This window comes from Aythya ferina, assembly GCF_964211825.1.
Source record: "Aythya ferina genome assembly, chromosome: 24".
NCBI lineage: Eukaryota > Metazoa > Chordata > Aves > Anseriformes > Anatidae > Aythya > Aythya ferina.
The window spans coordinates 5923772-5938469 of NC_140322.1; the positions used below are offsets into that span (position 1 = coordinate 5923772).

Below are 14698 nucleotides of genomic sequence, written 5' to 3' on the forward strand. Positions count from 1 at the left end.
TACTTTATGCTTCCTCTTTCCTGCCTGGAAAATGGGCACAGTGACACTGCCCTTACCAGGAACTGCTGAGAAATGTCAGGAACACACAGAGGGGATGGACTGGGCACTGACACCCGATAGATGCAGTTACCGCTGGCTGGCCTGATCCAGCAGCGTGGATCCTGACAGCTGCTCTTAGCAGAGAGAATTTTGCTGTTTGCTTATACTCCGAGACAAACATATGTAAGTGTATTCAAGCTTGTAATCTTTTCATTACTGAAGCGGCTGAGGGCTTTTCTACCATTGCTGAGTTCAGGCATCCTTCTGGGAAGGGAATTTCAAGGTACCAGTGTGCGGCCGACGATGTGGAGGACTCAGCACCATCCCCACCACCTCTGTTTTATTGATGCGGAGAGCAGAGCGTTGGGATGGTGTTAATTATAGACACGGGATACTGCAAATAAGAGCAGCTGTATGACAGAAGGAAGTACACTGGCATCACTTAGTACTGCTATCCTTTAATTAATAATTAGCCTTTCTGCCTGTAGACGAGGATGTCTCAAAAGTGCCAACAGAGAGTTTCAGCCCTTGGTGAAGCAAGAAGACAAACAAACCAAGGCTGGAGGAGCTAATTAAGGGCATTCTTTATCAGCCCTTGCTTCATCCGTTTATTCCTCTGACTTGAAACATGTGTAAGTGACCTGTCCCTAAAGTCTTAAATTGAATTTCCATCTGCAGAAGAAGAAAATGATTCCACAGGGGTTACTCAAGGGTCTTGGATTTGCACGAAGCCACTTGGCTAAACAGAGTGAACAGGCCAGCCTGCAGTCAGCTGGGGCTTGGAAGGAGGGCAGAAGCTGTGGTTAAAGTTCTTCGAGTTCTCCAAAGAGCCAAAGAGCTAATGGGAGGTTTTTTTTTTTTTTTTTTTTTTTTTTTGTCAAAATCTATCGTATGGGTCATAGAGGAAAAGAATTCCATTTATTGCTTCTCATGGGAAGGGGCTTGGCCATTCCTCTTTCTGCCTTTTTAAGGTACATGGTGCTGTCCCACCATACACTTGCTCAGGATGTCCTTGAGCATGGTCTTGGTCTTGCCAGGTCCACGGCAGAAAGGCTAGAGCAGGTGGGAAATACCAAAGGGACTTTCTCAGAAGGTGTTTTAGAAGCCCTGGTTTTCCCAGGGCAGCTAACTTTCTCCCTTAAAATTCAGAAGTCATCTGCCTCAGTTCCTAGAGATGTTTTGCAGGTTGCATGTCATTGATACTGGCTTTGTAAAGATGTCTCAAAATGTTCCTCCTTCCCCAGTACAAGTACTGCTTGCAGTCCAGCCACGTACACAGCGCCAGAAATTGTCCACTTGTATATGTGTATCAGCGTTAGATTTTTAGAAGCAAAACATGTACAACACATTTAGGATCTCGTTGCTCATGTTGGTGAACCCTTGCTTGTGTGACTGACATAAACAAACATACATGGTACAAAATGAAAAACTAGATGTCCTATTTATGTATGCATTTATGGGTATGTATTCATAGCCCAGTTTACAGAGATGGCAACTAGGAGACCATTATACAAGTTACCATTCAGAATATAAAAACCGATGTCTGTATGGTAAGTGTTAAAAAAAAAATCATGCAAAAGCATGTCTCAAAGGCATTTTCACTGCTGATAGCATTCCCCCTCCTAATGCCTATGGGCTAAATATAAGGTCACTAAAATTTAGCCAGAAGAATATCGTTTTCTGAGAAAAGTTGCTGCCACCAGCACACGAGCTGACTGTGAAACACAGCACGTGTTCAGCCATACGGAGGCACTGGGTAAGTTGCACAAGTGTGTGGTGCTGGGGCTATGCCTGCAGGCATATGAAAACTTGATTTCCTTGATCTGAAGGAGTGACACTTCTGTTACAGTTAAAGTTACACAAGATACTTCATTCTGATAGGATTTTTTTTTTTTTTAATCATTTAGAAAGTGCTACAAAAAGCAAAACGTGGAAACAAAAAGTGCTCTTCTTACTAGTTTGGTATAGATTTGAGCTGATGTACATGGAACAATGCAAAATATAATGGCTACTATTGAAGAAAAGGAGAGAGAGTTTCCTTAGCTGCTCAGCCACTTTTAACCTTGTTCGCTAAGAAAATATATAGGCAACTGGGATCTGGATATTGCCTTTGTCTGTACTTCTGCTAAGCATTATGGCGCAATGCAGAATTAGGTATTGCTTTTTTATTTTCTCTTTTTCTTCCTTTGTACAAGCTTCAGGTTTTAAAGTAAGATTTTCCACTAGCTTCTCATTCCCAGGATGCTGCAGCTTTGGAAGTGTGACCACATGCAGTTGTAGCTGTCATGACTCTGGCTGCTGATGATAATAATTGCAATATTTGATCCTTGTGAAACTTGGGTCGTTATCTATTCCCATAGTGTTTCCTCTGGCACATATCTCAGGAAAATACTTTCTGGCACTGATTTCTATTAGATCGTGGAATAATTTTCCAAAGGAAATGGCGGAAGGCCAATTGTTGATCCAATTAAAACAATGGTTAGAGATTAACCCCTTAACAGTTGCAAATCACATATGTAGTTCATTAAGCACAGAAGAGCAAAGTATTTGAAGACGCAAAGGTTAAAGCAACCTTAAACTATGGGAATCCTTTCTTCAGTAATTCTTAGGGACTTAATATTATTATTTCCCTGATGCTCAGCTGATTTAGTGGCAAAAAGTCTTGTAAGTGCAGAAAATGCTTGCAGTCTGCCTGCCTGTCACATAAGGTACCATCTAACTTTGCATGGAAAGAGGGCTTAATAGAGATCTATTGCTATATATACATTGTTTTTAAAAAAGGAGCTGTCTTTGTGACAATGGGGCTAAGTCTAAGGCCTGATTAGATGTTTTTTGTCTCTTTTTCTCCCCCCTGTATAGGCAGGCTCTGATTACTGGGAGCGATATCTCACCGTGAATGAATGGCATAGAGGGAGCTGCAAAGACAAAGAGCTGGCTTTGTCTGCTGATGAATTAAGATAGCATGTGGGTGGCTGGGTGGCTGGTGAATAGCACAGACTTCCTTCATCCTCCTGTCACTGAGCTTTTCTTGTGTTTTCATTAAAAAAAATGGGCTTAATCCCATGAACAATGAATTGAGAGCAAATTAGGGGGCTTAGAGAGAAAATAATGCTACATCAATATCTTAATGGTGACTAAGGCGCTGTCAAAACTCTTGAAGGAAGCGGGATCTTGGCCTTATGTTACTTTAATAAATGCAGAGAGAAAGATGCTGCTATTATGATCATCATATGCTTTCCTCCGGTTTCTCTCTCTGTCATATCCATGAACACACACGCACACAAAATTCCAGACTTGTGGGTATACTCCAGGAAATGATAAAATTTGTGTTGGATTAGTGATTCACAGCAGTCCTCTCATGTCTTGCTGTGCCTGAGATCTCTCCCTGGGTTTTTCCAGGTGGTCCCTGCCCAATGCCAAGTTTTTACTGCGTCCAGGGTGGCATTTCTTCACCTCCCTACTCGTACGCTGCTAATGGGGTCACAGTGCCCCAGGGCAGCTGGGGACAGATCCAGCACGTGCAGGCTGGGCTGAGGCACTGGGACAGGAGCTGTGGAAAGTGGTGCTCAGATCAAAGAAGATCAGCTCATTCCTTCAAGGTGCAAAATGTTTCCAGTGTGGTGCAAGCAACACAAATGGTCAGCCCAGCTGTACCCCTCTCTTGGCCTGCAGACATCCCACCTCCACCCTGTCTCCTTGCCTTTCCCTTCAGCTGGGATAACTCACCATCCTTCTCGTAGGATGGGTGACCTTCCCGCATCTGCTCTTCCACATTTATTTTGGGAAGAGCCCAGGTGGAAGTTACCCCTTGTGAGCTTTACTCCTTGGAGGCCAAATACTGTCCGCTTTCTCTGTGGTCTTTTTTTTTTAAATCTTCTCCTTTAGGTGCTCTAACAGCTCTGTCTTTGTGTCCCTCAACACGTGGGGATGCATTCATGCAGGCACAGAGCCCACTTGAAGGGGATGATGTAGGCATGCCACGTGTAACCTTCATAAAAGGCATTACAAGAGTTTTCCCACATGATGTCTCCTCTGTTCAGGGCTAAAATTTCTTATTCTTAGTCCAGCAAAGGAACATCTTATTCCATGAGGGGACCTGTGAGACGTGATGTCACAACTTGGCCTGAAACTGGGCTCACCATACTCACATTTTCTGTTTTTCTCAAGATTTCTCAACAGCTGCTTTTATTTGGCCTTAGGCTCTGTGCATCAAATCCTAAGCCTGGATTTTTAGCCTGTTGGTCTCTCAGCTACTTCTAGAGTCGAGGGTTTGATCGGTCATGCGAGTTCGGCCCATGATGTTCGTGTCTGACCTTGTGCTGACGTTGGCTGTGCTGCTGCTGAAAGTTGCAGTGCTCAAGTGCAAAGAGAGATGGCAGAGCGTGTTTAGCCAAGGGGTGGAGGAGAGGTAGCTTTTCATCTACGCGTTTACCTGGTTTTGTTTTTGTCTTGGGCCACTTCTAGTCTGGGATATTGTGGTCTGTGATAAAGACTGTGGTGGTTTGGAAATTTCTGAGATTCTGAGAAATGTGCACATGTGAAGTTAGTCATGGCTTGCCGGAGATTTGTGAAGGAAAGCTTCTAAAAAATAATAAGAAGAAAAATAATCATATTTACCTGTATTTACTAACATTTTTACTTAGCTACATGAAATTTAATGACCAGTGGCACATGCTTTGAGCAGATACCACACCTTCCCTCCTAAGAAGGGAATGAAGTAGTCCAAGCAGACAAATGCCCCTATACCTTGTACGTGAGTTGTCCAGCCCTGCATACCAACGTGCCTCTCTTTTCCCTGTGCCAGCAGCTGTCATATATGGGTGTGCGTTGCACAGACATGGGCAAGACAGAGGTGAGCAGCCTGGTTCCTAGCCTCTGGGTGCTACATCTCCAAAACAGATGCCATTGCAAAAGCCAGCAGAGCCCATCAGACGTGTTGCTCTTGCTGGAAGTCATGCTCAGATTTTGTGGAGGAGAACATGGAAGAGTTCAGATCTGTTTTAAAACCCAGCCAAACCTGGGATTTCTTCCATGTCTTGTCTGGGACCTTTGGGATAAAGCTTGCAACCTGGGTGCTGCTCTGAGCCCATGGCCATACGTGGCTTTGGTCCTTCCTTGCAGCATCTCCTGAAGTTTCTTATTCTCTTACCTGCCACCAGTGCTGTTTTCTCGTTTTCTGTGGGATAAATGGCAGCACGGTACTGCATCCAGCCTCTTTTTTTTTTTTTTTTTTTTTTTTTCCCCATGGAAATAGCTCGTGGTCTTCTAGCAGCAGAACAATGGAGGGCCAAAAGAGAGAGAAGAGAAAAGGAAAATGCTTTGCTCCTTTGGGATGTCGTCCTCTGACCTGGTCTTTGCTCTAAAAGAAAGGCAGGGAATTTAGCCAAAAATCACAAGCTTGAAACAGAGAAACCAACCCTAATGCTTATTTTACGCTTCCTTCTTTTTATTTACCATGAGCTTTGTAACAATATAAGTAATGGGTAATACACATGTAAAGTTGTCTGTGGGGTCCTTTTTTGCATACCTTTACCAACCAGACCAAAACAAAAAACAAATAAAAACAAACAAAAACAAGCAAAAACAAAAACAAAAAATCATTACTGTGAATGTTGTGTGCTCAGTCAGACTGCATTGAGTAATATGCTGCAGTAGACAGCTATTATCTCAGCCATTTATCTGATATAGACGATAATGTGTTCAGAAAAATGATGCTGGAGCTCATGAGAGTTAAGTACAGTAAGGGAAATCATTAGCCTGAGCTCTCAGAGTGGAAAATAAACCTACCAAACCCTCAGATTTCCACCAAAATCTGCGGGAACCTTTCAGTATTGTTGAAGCAGCTTTCTGTCCTGTGCAATGGGATAAGGTCTTTCAGTATCCTCTGTGAAATCCCTTGGGGTTTCATCTCCCTGTTCCCAGTATTAAAGGTCATACCAAAGTCATCCCTGACAATCGCCTACCCTATACCTATCGCTGAAAGGATGGAGTTAAAATCAAGTAGGAACATGAGTTTTGGCCACGATCATGGCAGGAACTTCTTTCATGTCTGGAACTTCAGTTATTTGACTTGTGCAAAAGCAAACGAGAGTTTCGGCAGTGTTTGGGGTGCGCTGGCTGTATTACATACAAATGACAGCTGCAGGCTCAGCGTCGGGGTATGTGCATGCATGTGCTTGCAGTTTTCATATTGCATATTTTTACAGGGGAATTACAGGAATTATTCACCACATTTTCCCTTGTCAGGTTCTCTAGAGAACAAAAAATAAATAAATAAAAATAAAAAAAAAGAAAACAAAAGCTTTTCTCACCCTGCCTTAACTGAATACATGTTGTTTGTATGTTGTTAATAACAGTTCAGTTGAAAAGACTATAAAAAGGTTTCATAGAAAAAGTCTTCTGTGATGCTGAACATGGACCTGCCCTTTGGACTGAAAACACTTAATCTAGAGCTCAGCAGCTCCACACTCGTCTCCAGCAACTGCAGCTTCTGATATTTTATACCCTTTATGTTTGTAAAGCAACGTAGAAGCAAAGTAAGCAATGTTTTTGACAACCCTTCCTGACTAAACCTGAACTTGATTTTATTTTTGATTGTTCTCTAAGCTGAAAATCATTTTTCTCCTCTGCCTAGTTGAAACCACAAGCTAAATGAAGGATTTAGAAATGGTCTTTAATATGAGCTTTATTAAGATGCAAGAAGAAAAAAAAATCAAGCTTAATTTTCATATCTCAGGAGTATGCAGTTAGAATAAAAAAAAAATCTTTTTCTCCTTGCAAACTTTGCAAATTTGCTCGGCAGCCCTCAGCAAAGGGATTTTATTCTCACATCATGAAGCACTCATTATTTTATCTGCTGGATAAAAACGTCTCATCTGCATGTCACTTCTACTGAGCGGCAGCATCTGTCCCTGCCGCTGGAGCCGGCAGACACGTTGTTGAGTCAAAATGTTCTTCTGAGCTGATGCAAGCTTCAAAAGCAGAGCCCGGGCATTTCATTATTTCCCCCGCCGCGGAGCATGCCGCGGCACTTTCCTTTCCCGCAGAACCGCGTCCCGTAACACAACGGGACCAAGTCCTGCGCGTACGCTGGGAGGTGGGGTGGGAATGAGAAGCATTTGATGGAAGCGCGCTGAATTAATGCAGCCGTGAAGCCTGGGGCTTGCTGCCAAGGAATTTTGGGGTGGTTTGAATTTATTCCTGCTGTGCCACAGAGAACGCTTGGCCTTGCTTACGAAGCTCGATTCTTGGCTGCAGCAAAACCCCACAAATGGGTAAAACAGGGTGAGCTGCAGCTGCTTTCATGCTCTTCCAGGTGCATCAGCCCCAAAAGCTGGGCGAGTTTGCTGGTTTCTTGGACTTCCTCGTCTGGTAAAGTCATGTCCTGTTTCTCTCCGGGGTGAAACGGAGTTTGAGCCTGCACTGCAAGTGTAAGGAAAAACATTTGTGGGGGCAGAGCACATGAATTCTCCAGTGTGCTGCTCTTGCATGATGAAAAGAATATCAGGCGATTAACTAGCACATGGGAGCTGATGCACTGTTGGCTAGACAACTGGTGCTGATTCATTAGACTCTAATTACAAGTTATTTTTACCCATCCTCCTATCCCTACAAAGGGCTGCTTGGAAGGCAGCGTTGAAAGTCTTCCTTCATCCAGGCTTTGATAAAAGTCAGATGGAAGCCTGTCTGTCCTTCTTTGTGTTTAGTTTTTGGGAGAAATACAAACCCGGGTTGCACGTGGCGGGGGCACCGCTGCGTTGCTGAGGGCGGCTTGTTGGGCTTCTCGCGCAGGCTGGGCAGGAAGCGCTGCTGGCAGCGTGTGCTCGGCGCGCGTTTCCGAGGGAAAGTCCAAGTTTCCTCGCAGACGAGCGGGGTGTTCATCGGAGCAAATTATGTACTGCACACAGCGTCTCAGCTCTCTGCTTTTTCTTTCAGGACGCTTCACATGTGGCACCTGTACTGATAAAGGAAGGGGTTTATGAGCTGCCTCTCTGTCCCTTTTACTTTATTACCTGTCTCATGCAGCAGGTATAATTAAGAGGGGGTCAGTACCCAGAGTGACACATGGCTGTCCTCTTATAACAGCATGCACTCCGTTCAAGAGGAAGCGTTTAAATTCCTTGTTAGTGTCCTGACTCTCAAGGGCCAGGCTGCTCTCTGAAGCAGACCATTGTATTTTCCTCTGTACATAGTTTAATATTCTTTCACTGCCTGCTGTCTGTAGTGGCAAATTGCCCACGTAAAAAATCTTGACATGCTTGGGTAAAGCCTCACGTTTGGGGATGAAATGGTATCTGGGTAAGCCTGAGATTTCCAGTATGGGAGGAAATGACCTGTGTCCCTTCCACACCTTGGGGTGGCTCTGCCTCTTATCCTTCTAAATCTGACGTGTCCAAAGGCATGGTAGCAGACCAATGTGGTGAACCTGTGTGTATGCAGAACAGATTTTGGTAGGGAAGATGCCTAAACATCAGATTTCCAAAAAAGAGCAAACATTGTTTGCTTTTCTGTGCTTACCCTTTCCTTCTAGACTGAGGTCTGAGGACGATGGGGGGAATTGATCCAGGTCCTGAGAAATACTGGTGCGGGAAGCATGTCCAACATGCTCCCACAGAGCTGCGATGGAAGTATGATGATTTATGGTTGATACCATTCACGATTTCTGGCTCTCATCAGGAGCTCTGAAGTTCAGGTAGGAGCAAAAGGTAGAAAGTATGGCAAGAGCTTATTTTTCTGCCTGAGGAATGGGTCTGTTGGGAAATCTGCCTTGGTGACATGGCTTGGAGGGAGGTATGCAAAGCAGTTGTTGTGAGTGCTTCAAGTCCAGCATCAACCAGAGCAGTGGGGGTTGTTGTGCAGTACAGTGACTCTTTCTTTGCTAACTTCCATGTCTCAAGGTGTCAGAAAACCAGCACGGAGCAGGGAAGAGCTGGCTGCCCTGAAGTGTGACCCCCCGAGCCTGGAGTGACCCAGGTCAGGCAGATGAGGGTGGGCACAACAGTTTCACGTGGTGGAGGAAGCCTCCCGGTCTGGGATGGTTCCCACCCCACAGGCTGTAGTTTATAGGTGATACCTGTGCTCTGCCAAGTTTCCTCAAGCTATTGTTGAAGGCAGGAGGGGTGGGGACAATTTGTAACATCTGTGAACCCCATCTGGAAAGGGCTCTGCCCCCCAATCATTTTTTCCTCTTTTTTTTTCTTTCTCTTTCTGGGGAACTGGAGGGACTGAAACACAAGCGGTGGAGAGCACATGTGAAAGGGCAGTGGAGCTGTGAGCCAGGCGGGTTATGGTGGTGCAACGCAGGGGGAAGGCTGGGGATTTTTGGCTGAGCTGCGGGGGAGGGGGCACATTGGGGAGGAAGATGAGGCTGAGGGGAGGGCAGCCTGAAATGCACCCAGCCGTGGGCAGTGCAGGAGATTTTAGGGGAGAGCTGCGTCTGTGGGTGGAGGGCGGAGCAGGGCTTGGTGGCTTGGACAAAGAGGAAAGCGCAACACATACTGAGAACGTGCACGCTTCTTGCTTGGAGTTGATATGAAATTGAGAGCAAACCTCCCAACCCCATTAAGTAGTTCTGCAGAGGAGGCATGGTGCAGGCTTTTTATTACCTTCTGGAAGAGCACAGCCAGACATTTGGCAAGAGGTTCCAGAAAATCACTAGATAAATGCAAACTGCAGGTACTGTGTTAAAACCCCTCAGTTCTCTGGTTCCCCCAACTTTCAGAAGTTTCAGGAAAGGTCTTTCAGCGCACACAGAGAAAATCACCAATTATTCTGTCCTCTGTACAAGTAATGGGGCTCCCTAGAGTGGCTTCTGCAAGCTTCTGGTGCAGAGAATGTTTCCTTTTGTGTCCATTTGATGCAGTCGACAACTTTTGGTGTGCTGAAGGTTACAAAGGAAAAGGACACCAAGAGCCCTCTCCTGGCACAGACCGAAAGGGCAGCTGGTAAAACAGCACGGGCTGATGGACTCCAGTGGGCAGATGAAAGGAAGAGGTGAACGCCGGAGTGGGGCTGACTGGCAAGCCACGCGCTTTATTTATAGCCTATGTATAAATACACTCCGGGCATAAATCCGGAGAGCGTGTTCTGGGCAGGCCCCGCTGCAGGTGTGGGACGCGGAGGGCGGGTTGGTGCCGCGGCTCCCTGCGGGCTGCCCCTGCCCGGCCACGCATGGGCTGGGGGAACGCGGCCGGCCCCAGCCTGGCATGCTGTCAGGAGACTTGTAGGCATTTGCATGAACAGCTCAGCAAAGAGGAGGTTGTGGAAGGCGGGTTGCGAGGTGCCTTGGCAGCGCTGCTGGACTTCCGTCCAGACGTGAGTGGCAGCTTCGGGGGAGGCACGGTGAGGTTTGTCCTTATCGCCAGACCGCAGCCCCACGGAGACCTGCAAACAGAGCCCAGTTGCTGAACAATTCCCATCTCATAGGTATCAGTACCGAGCAAATGCAGGTGGCAGTGAGCTGGGACTCTGTCCCGCTCTTCTTTTGAACACCTCTTTTAGCATTTTCCTATAGATTCAGGATATCTTGTAAGCTAGTTACAAAGCACAGGGACAAGCTGAGGGCTGTGCTGGTGGGTTTGAGTTGCTGGTAGCACTTCTTATCAGGGCTTTTCACAGAGCTCAGTAACATCTCAGCACTCCTGCTGGGATCCTGCATCTTCCATGGCAACAGTTTGCATGCTGAGTGCTTGTCAAGCCATGCACATGTCGCTTTTGCTCTGGAAGCCCCAAGTTACCGTGGCCTGTCTGTGGTGGGCTCCCACAGCGGGTTGTCCCAAGGATGCTGCATGGCTGTGGTGCTTTCAGCAAGCTGTTGGGACCATCTGGGTCACTGAAGACACTGTCTGAGGCTGAGACCTTGCACGATTGCTGCAGTTCCAGGTTTGGCTAGATTTATGTATCACTCACAGATCCAATACAACTAACCAACAGTTAACCCCTAGGTTTAGATGTGATCCATGTAGTATGAGCTCTGCTCTTCCTTACAGCCTGTGCTGTAACTCTCCTTTAAATGGAAATGGGCACGAAGGTGTTCATAAATTAAGTTTTCCCATTTGGAAAGCAACCCAAGGGCCTTTGCTCGCTCTGTGCTGGGGGACTGTCAGCCTGCCTGACAGTTCTAGCAGGCTTGTGGGTGTGCGGAGCTGGGACAGGAGCAGCAAAAGCCCTTGTCCACCTCCAGGATGGGATGAGCATCTGCAAGCCATCTGTGGGCACCACAGCAGGTCTGGCTATGGGACACAGCCGAGCACCCCTTGCTCTTGGGGCATACAGGAGTGGGGGCAGAGGGTCTGAGCCCATCTCACACCTCCCCTCCTGTTGCCCGAAAGGAAGCTGGAAGGAGAGGTGCACGTGTTGTCTGTGCAGAGCTGGTAGCCTCGGCTGCCTTCTGCAGAGATAAAACCTGACCCCCGGGTCTCCCTTGCTGCTCAAATCTCCGACACGTGCTTGTGCGGGTGCCAGCTCTCCTCCCTCCTCCCTCCCCGGCGATACAGTAGTGTGCAAGCACAGAGGTCCTGGAAAATGTGAGGTAGCGCGAAGGAAAATTAATGTGTTGTCAAAGTAAATAAACAAACAAGGATGGATGCTCTCCTGATGGCCAGGAGGGCTGGGAGAGGGCCAGAGCTGCCCCAGCAAGGACTCCAGCCACATAGTTTGGGTCTGATGTGTTGCATGGGCTCTGGGTTCATGCTGGCACACAGACCGTGTGCTGTGAGTATTAGGTTACAAATTGTCATACAGTTTTGGTGAAGGCCATGCATATTACAGACGTCTGTGTTACATTATTATCCCTCCAGATCCTATAGGCATTCTTCAGTGCTCCTTTGGGGCATCATCTGTGCTGCTAGTTCCCATAACAACTTGTGAATTCATCATTCCAAAGGAAAAAAAAAAAAAAATCAGCCCAAATTCTCTTGTCTTTTGTCAGCTACTGAAGCATTTGGATCCCTGGCAGCCTGCCGCTCCTTTTCTCCTCCTCTTTTTCTTGTTTTTCATGAAAAGAAATCCAGACATATACTTAGAAGGGTCATTACAATTATTTATAAAGGAAAAAGAGTACTACCTATGCAACAGTATTGATGCTGGGCCTTGGTAAACATTTAAAATCGAAACACTGGTAGATTAAAAGATTTTTATGTATCGGGTGCTGATTTAGTTGATGTATTAGTCTCTTTAGCATCTCTCTGACGGGTCTATTTAGAGCTTCCTTTACGTCTGGCCTTCCTCAGGCAATGACACTCATTACTCTCTGCCTGTCAGTCAAAAGGAGTTATAATAGAGCTTAAATGGGTCTCCTGACACGGTGCCCTTGTACCCGTAAGGGAGTGATAAATACAAGGCAGCTCTCCTACCTGCCAGTGCCCTGCAAGGGGCAGGCAGCAGCCACAGGAACCAGTCCTGGAGCCTGCCTGGAGCAGAGGGGGGCTTCCCTGGGTGCTGGGGGTACTGGGGAGGAACTGGAGGCTTTTCAGAGGTTTTGGAGCAAGCTGATCTGGTCAGAGGTGTTCCTGCCCAGGGAGGTCAGAGCCAGATGTTCTGTAAGGTCTCTTCCAACCCAAGCTGTTCTGGAAGACTGATCTTCTCCTAAACACCAAGACAAGGAAAATCACCATTGTGATAAACTAAAATGGGTATGTTGAGAGTGTGGAGCTGAAAAGCAGTAATTGAGCACGGGAGGATCAGATTGACACAGGGCAGGGTAGACAGAGAGAGGTTTTTAGTGTGTGAAACACTCCAGCATCCTCAGGGCAAACGTCACTTTTGTAAGTGAGCATTTATGAACCATCAACGTGGAATAAATATATTTGTTTAACTATTTAGAGATTAATGCAAGTTAATTTCTGCTCCTGTTTACTTTCATAAAGGTTTCTTTGCCCAGCTCTTTATCAGGCTGCAGTGTCTGGACCCAGACAGGTGTTGAATATGAGCTCCCCTGAGTCTGCCTGCTTCCCACAGGAGAAGGCTGGGTGAGGACTGGACACCCACTTTGCCCAGCCTCCCCTGGGACCAGGTAGTTAAAGGCTGGGGTTTCCAGAGCTCCCTTCCTCCAGGTATTTTAGTTTCTTGTTCAGGCCTTCAGGGAAAAAACTGAAGGAAAGGAAAGGGGAGGACTTTGCAGAAGGTTATCTGCACCACTCGTATCACAAGATCAAGGCAAAACCAGAAATACCTGAAGCTCCTCAGGATGGCTTTTACCGTCCTTTGTAAGGGTTTCCTTCCAGGTCCTTCCAGGACAGGGAGCTGCTCCTCCAGCTCTGGTGTCCCTTCTGGGTCACAGCATCCCCTCTCCCTGACCCCAAGCCCCTCTGCCCTCCTGCCTGCTCAGGCAGTGTGCCCCTTTGTGTGCTCCCAGCCTACATGTCTCCATTTTCTAAAGACTAAAATTAACACATCGGGTTTTGTTTCTGTTTTTATCCCTTTTTTACCACCTGCAGAGAAGCCAAAAGGCACTGGTTTTACCTGTATTGTCACCATCATGTCCTGCACTGCTACTTAAGGGTCCTCCTGTTCCAGGTGCACCCCCATTTGCAGCTGCTTTTCTACTTGTTTCAAGAAACAATGTGCAAAAACGTGGTGAAAACCGCTGTAAGTTTAGACATGCAGATGCTTAGTAACATCATAGGTGACTTTGAAGCTATAGATAGACAAATTCTGTAAGTGTCGACACCCAAGTAATAGGACTTATGTCATGCTCTTAGTCACATCTCCGCATCTGCGCTTGCGCAGCCAGGCTGCTACAGAATACGGAGGTTAGGGACAAAATCTGAGCTCTGGGCAGCTGATGATTCTGCTAAATTAGTGGCCATGCTAGACTTTAATGCAATGGTCAGTCTGAAGGGTTAAAGACTTAGCAGGGAAAAAGCCTGACAACCATGTAACAGCGCAGCTGGCGGTCACTGGCGGTCCTCTCCCTGACCAGCCCCGGGTTTGGTGCTTTTAAGGACAATGAACTGTGGCTCGGGAGGAGAACTATTCCCATCTGAATTGGATTATCTGACGATTTAAGTGCAATTGCATGAAGAGAACATTAAGATATTATAGGTAATAGGTCAGCCTTGTCTGATATCACATAGCGCTAGCTTTGGTCTCTTGGCTTGCTCCACCCTGTTCACTGGCCATGCAGGAACACAGCGAGGCAGAAGTCCTGTAAAACTTGCAAAAACTTAATAATAAAAAAGAAAAACAAAAAATAAAAAAGGAAAAATAAAATTAAAAAAAAAAGGTACCTCTTCATCTGAATAAAACCCTGCTCATACACACAATGGAACAAATTAAGCTTGTAGAGCCAGCTGTAATTTTGGCATTTCTCAACTTTGCAAATAAACATTCTTTAATTAAAGCTTGTCTCTCGCTTCCGATGATTTTAAGAAAAAGCAAACAGAAGCAGCGCTGCAGGAGCGGGAACCTGCCCTTTCCTGCTCGCACTAACTGGTTGCACCAGCAGGTCCCCTCCGCGTGAGCTGGTCTTTCTGGGAGCAGTTTACAGGGGAACGCAGGTTAGAGTTGCTAATTAGCTTAAACAGCTCATTCCCAGCACACTGGTTAAAAAAAATAAAAATAAAAAAATCAGGACTCCTTTTGGAGAGGTGGTCCAGCAGGGAGGGTAGCACAACCTGTGACAAGCAGGATGTGTCTGGCTGGGGAGATTTGCCAGACT

General features: G+C 46.4%; 1 protein-coding gene across 6 annotated transcripts in view; it reads left to right on the forward strand.

Annotated features, from left to right (window-relative positions):
• Positions 1-14698, forward strand: part of HIVEP3 (HIVEP zinc finger 3) — a 298262-nt gene that overhangs the window by 133281 nt on the left and 150283 nt on the right. The gene's annotated exons all lie outside the window — the stretch shown is intronic.